Genomic DNA, 6,000 nt, shown 5'->3' with positions numbered 1-6,000 from the left:
CTATTCCAATAAGTCTGTCGTTGTTCGGGACAAGATCAAGAAATTGCAAGAAGACCTGATAAAAAGGAGAAAAGAACTTTTTGATAACCCCCTTTGGAGCGGGCTAAATGGGGTGCTGCCTTCCCCTTACTTGGCCTTTTACTAATTGTGTCACTAGGACCTTCCCTCTTCAATAAGGTGATGGCTTTCATCAAGCAGCAGATAGATGCCATTAAGATGCAATCTATACAGGTCCACTATCATAGACTTGAAATGGCCGACAGAGAAGCTCACTCTAGCTGTGAGTCAGTAAGCTATGACTATGCCCGAGATGGCAAATAGTGAGTCTCAAAAACCTTGTTACCTTGGTGCGCTGGACTGGATAGCCAGAGACGGGCAACTGGAACTCACACGCATCGCCAACCACCACCTAAGACAAGGAACAATGCCTTATGCTGCTTTGCTGTTCCAATGACAGGTTCAGACAGGTTGGCTCCGTGTGCAAGTTTCCTGACCTAAGACAGGAAACACAGTCCCCTCAAGGTATTATTTCGGCCTTAAAATTAAAGGAAAGGGGGACCTGTGGGAGACTTTTTGCATGGCATCCATTTTGTTAAAATCTGCTCTGCATACAATGTTTCTGCATTCCTTTAAGTAACCATTTACTCAGCCAGTTATGCTCTGTTTATCTTTTGTTCCACGCATAATATTTACGTGATATTTACTTGAAATTGCTTCCGGGTGGTTACCACAAACTTATCGCTTGGCAACAAATGTTCTTGTTTTTCTGCTTCTTGCCCTATATATTGTGTGGATCTCCCTAGAATAAACTAGACTTGATCAGAACCCTGTCTTGTCTCCATTTCTCATGTCTCTTGTCCCTCCTCATCCTCACTCCCCCTCGAGAGTCCTCGTTGCTTGACCTGCGGGACGGATCAGTAAGTGTTGATGTTTTGCTGATTGTGGTTCCCTTTACTTAGTTTAAATGAGTGTGGGAGGGCCCATGTTAAACACAACTGTCAGGTCTTACTTTCCTGGGTAAATTTGCAGGTCAATTTTTTTCCAGCTTTTGCCTGGTGGCTTTTTGTCTCAGTTACTTGATGAGCCTTGGGTTGTAGCCCTCAGCTGAATGAAGGAATCGTGCAGGTCTTCAGGGTAAGAAGATTTTCAGTTGGTGGGGCAGATGCTTGCTGGGGTCTCTAGTTTTTAATGAGCCCTCAATTTGCAGTTCTCTGGCCTGGCCTGGTATAGTTATGACCCTGAGGGAGGGGCTGTTTCTTCTCCCTGTGGCTCTGGGAAGGGCCTGTGAGTAATATGGCTACTGTCCTATGAGGGAGTGATTTAGCATAAAACTTCCAGTGCCCTCCCAGCTCTCCAAACTCTGGAGTTTTCCCACACAGTTCCAGAACACTCTGCCCTCCCTCTGCCAGAGCCCAAGGTGAGTGGCTGTAGGTAATTTAGTGTTCTGTCCTGGCACTCTGTGCTGTGGAGCCAGTTTGGGGTTTTCACCCTGAGGAAACTGCTCGCAGCTAAAACAGCCCTCAGCTGCGATCCGTGGGTTCCCAGCCTGCCTTCTCATGCCTCCACAGTTCCTACCAGGCTTGATTTGGTGTCCTCTTTCCATCCCTGGTTATACAGTTCTTCTCCAGCTGCTTTTCTGTTGTTTTTTTCCCTAATGATTAGTCTTTATTTTAGTTGTAATTCCAGTTTGGTCCTGGGATATGGTCTGTGTAGCTTTTATTCACTCCGTCACCCCTCGACTTCCCCTCCACTAATCTTTATAAACATTTTTGTAGAAAGTAAAATAAATTCCTCACTTCTGGGGGAACCTGGTATAGGACTGTGAAATCTGAAAGTGGAAAAGTAAACCAATTTAAGAACTCTTTTTTGTTCACTTGTATGGTTCTCCTAGTGTACAGAATGGATGTCTAATATTTGTGAAATGAATAAATCTATGAATAAGTGAACAAAAGCACAAATTCATTTGCTGCTATGATTGGATTCTTTAGTTTGGCTGAGGATCTCAGGACAATCTGCTTACATCTAAAGCCATCATAAATCATTGTATGTGTCTCCTCTTCTAAATACCACAAGCAGATGAAAAAGAAGATTATTTAATATAACATTTGTCTCAAATTACTTGTAAGCCAATGAAATGCAGATTTTACAAATCTCATCATGGAGAGTCATATATAGTTTTAAACCCTCCCTCCTCCACCCCCCAATTGCCAGCCTCTCTGTATTAGAATCCTGCAGCTCTGTAGACTGCTACAAGATGACAACACAGATGAGGTTCTGAGTATATTCTAATTCCCTTTTACCTCCTAAACACCTTCATAAAGTGTTTATTCCCAGTTTATACTACAAAGTGACAAAACAAAATGGAATAAGGGACACAAAACCAGACATATACTGATATAAGGAAAGGGCATGTGGGAGTAAATAGGGAGGTGAGGAAGGAAGAGGGGGCACCTGGAGAGTCTTTAAATGGAAGTTCACATTCTAGCAAAAGTGGAGAATTGGTCCTTGCATTCTTTTGTGCTGAACTGCTTGTCTTCGGCTCATGGTACCCACTTGTTCTATCCACAGCTGTGGGGTGGATCAGCTGTTTTTGCACCAGGGGAAAAAACACCACCAATAGAATTTGCTCATTGTCTTGCCCTATAATGATTACCCCCCCCCCACACACACACTTATTTTCTTTGTAATCCCATAGAACAGTTAGATTTACCTTTGCCTGATTTTCTTGCTTTTTCCTTCTCAGCTCATTTATCCACCTGTGGCATTATTCAACCATTTAACAAAAGTTTACTGAGTACCTTTGTATGCTAGTATCTATTCTAGATGTAAACCCCTGGCCCACTGGTGCTTACAGGCCATTGGGTGAGTCTTATGTTCTATGCTTGCAGCTATGCCAGGCATAACCTTCTGTTGCTTTTTCATTGCCATTTGGTTGGTGGTTGCCTGCTTCTTTTTTATAATGTACAGGGTGGAATCCAATGCTTTGGGAATAATGAATGATTCCAGTGAACAAACTCCTGAATGTGTCTATTATCTTGGTGAACCCTAATATCTTTTTCAAGAACCTGTTTACTCTTGAGCTATGTATTTTAAACTAAGCAAAACAAACCAGAAGTGGCTAATCAAAATTGTTTGTCCTAAGGGTGTGACAAACATTTGGTGACTTTTTGTGGAAGAATTTGGTCCAGGAACAAAATCATTGGGTAAGTCCCCAAACCTGGGGCAAATGCAGATGGCTGTAGGGTGGCTGAGTGTGAGCTTTATCCTTAGGAGCCTCACTGCATGTCCTCCGGCCAGGCCTCTGGAGTGATGGAAGGAGGAGGTGCTGCCACGGTGTACAGCCACCACACCTGAAGTGACTCCATCACTCATGGACTCTTTGATGCCCGAGGGCTCTTTATTCTGATTAAAATGCAGCCATCCTGGACCTTGAAAGGTATGGCTTAGGGCCACATCTGGAAACAACCCATCCTAACCCCCTTAATTTACTGTTTCAGCCCAGAGATCCATAAGGCCCTACCTGTGAGTGGTACAGCTGGGATGAGAATCTCTATCATCTGATTCTCTGTTCATTGTTTTCCCTGCCCATCCATTTCCCCAGGGTGACTTAGCCCTTCTTTGACTTTTATTGTATTATGCTATAGGAATCAAACAAAAGGTAGGTTTATTAAGTAGTTGAGCTGGGGAGAGGGGCTGTCACAGCTGGGTGGGGGGGGGGGAGACCTGGAAGCAGAGAGAATACTAAAATACAAGGAGAGGGGGTCTGAGGGATACTCTGCCTCCTTCCATTTTGATCAACTCTGGCCTCAGTAAGGATTTCTGGGCAGTCTAGTTCTGAGTACTGGTGGAGATTCATGCATGGGCAATGGCCTGGGGTAGAGGGCACATTGGATAGGTTCTGGGCAGTCTTTGGGAAATAGTCATATGGATAGTTTGTGTGTGTGTGTGTGTGTGTGTGTGTGTGTGTGTCTGAGAGAGAGAGAGAGAGAGAGAGAGAGAGAGAGAGAGAGGATGACAGTGGAGGAATGTGGTATTTATTTTTATCGCCTATTCCCATTATTTGCAAATGACTCAAATTATGAGGATATTTTTCTTAAAAAAATAATAGCAATAGCAATAATAATAAATAAATTTAGATCTAGATATTGATAAGCATTGTTAAAAAACTTTTTTTCTGAATGCTTTTATGATTTCAGAAGTTGGCTTTGGTTTACTCTGAATTCTGAAAGATATAATGGAATATTATAGAACCTTTATTGTTGTGATTTTTAATTCATACTACAGATTGAGCATTCTGGCAGGATGTATAGAGAAATGAGTTATCCAAGCCAGTGTGAAGCAGAGGACAAGGAGAAATGGGATGGGTACAGAGAGTGCAAGGCTTGGTAATTGAGCTCCCAGTCAGCACAACTGCCAACCTGCTGTGAAGATTTGGGCAAATCAGGATTCTTTCTCTTCCAAAGTTTCATGATGCAGGTTACAGTTCTATATGAACTCTGTACAATCAAAATCCATGCCTGCATTCATAATTCAGAAAAGAGGGCTTTAGATGGAGCTATTCTAACAGACATTATTTATCTTTCAAGTTAGTGATAGAAAATGATTACCAGAACTCCAGGATCATATGGCTTAGGTTCCGAAATTTTATTCAATCACCTGGACGTTTTAAAACTGAATTTAACATTGTCCAAGTTATGTTCTTCTAATTTAGTCACTTTTTAGTTAAAATGTTAGAACAGCAATGTTTTATCTCAGTTATAACAGAGCTAATGTCTGAATAGGGACATCATTAGGATATTAATGAATAAGGAGTTTCTGTTTCTATTGTAAAGGAGAGTCATCATTTAGCATAAAGTATGTCTTGAATATAGTGACCAGCACATGAAAAAGTATTACAGGATTTGTTATGTTGAAAGACTATTATGAAAATTCCAACATGCTTAGTCATTGGCACTGATGCATTAAAAAAAGGGGGGTTACCAGCACTGGCTAGCTAGCTCATTTTGTGAGAGTGCCGTACTGATACTGCAAGGTTTAGGATTCGATCCTGGACAGGGCATATACAAGATTCAACCAATGTGACTAATGTATTGTAGAATTGTATACCTAAAACCTATATAATTTTATCAACCAATTTTACCCCAATAAATTTACTTTAAAAAGAATCAACCAATGAATGCATAAGTGGAACAATAAATTGATGTTTTTCTCTCTCTCCCTAAAATCAATCAATAAATATTATTTTAAAGAGAGATCTTAGTTGAAATGATTGTTTTTAAAAAAAGAAGTATAAATAGGATTCTGATGAATTATTTTCTCAAATGTACTTCATTACTCAAAATAATATATTATGAATTGAAAAACGAATCTCTCCTCTTAAGTAAGATATTTTTCAAGAAAACTTTGATTATAAAGGGATCTGGAAATGTCACAGAAAATCCTCTTTTCTGTAAATTTTTTCTTCATTTTCTATACATTTTTACTTTCTCACTATTTCATAGACCTTTTTCTGATGTTTAATTTGGTGTTCCAGGCCTGAGAGTTCAGGTGCTGCCTCCCTCAAATATGTTGAGTATGTCTTTTCTCGTGTGATTACTTCATGTTAAAAAATAAGAAAAAAAAGATATATTTAAGATTTCTATTATAAATATATTTTTATAATGATATGTATGTAAGCTGTTTCCAGCTTTACTGGAGAGCCAATTGGCAGTAAATATCCAGAACCTTGAACTGCTGTTCATACCCTTTGGCTCTGTATTTTCACAATTTTGTTCTAACATAAAAATCAAAGATGAAAAACTGAATTGGTGTACAGAGATGTTCATGTAAGAATATATGTAAAAAAATAGAAATAAACAATGCCCAGTATGGAACAATAATTATGTGACAATATACTCATAAAGTGAAATTTTATGTAATTATTTAAGGCATGTTTTCATAGTATATTTAGTGGTCTGAAAAAAAATGAAAACGAGAAGCAGTATATAGAAGCAGAATGTA

General features: G+C 39.7%; 1 long non-coding RNA gene across 1 annotated transcript in view; it reads left to right on the top strand.

Moving 5' to 3' along the window:
- Window positions 1-822: 822 nt before the first annotated feature.
- The window catches only part of LOC118620117, a 123,218-nt gene continuing 118,040 nt past the window's right edge, over window positions 823-6,000 (top strand). The window contains exon 1 of the long non-coding RNA XR_004957371.1: window positions 823-917. This is a non-coding gene — a long non-coding RNA (uncharacterized LOC118620117). The remainder of the gene's footprint in view (window positions 918-6,000) is intronic.

Source organism: Molossus molossus, unplaced genomic scaffold (assembly GCF_014108415.1).
Source record: "Molossus molossus isolate mMolMol1 unplaced genomic scaffold, mMolMol1.p scaffold_m16_p_7, whole genome shotgun sequence".
NCBI lineage: Eukaryota > Metazoa > Chordata > Mammalia > Chiroptera > Molossidae > Molossus > Molossus molossus.
The sequence above is the reverse complement of the archived record's forward strand: the minus strand, read 5'-3'. Positions and strand labels throughout refer to the sequence as shown.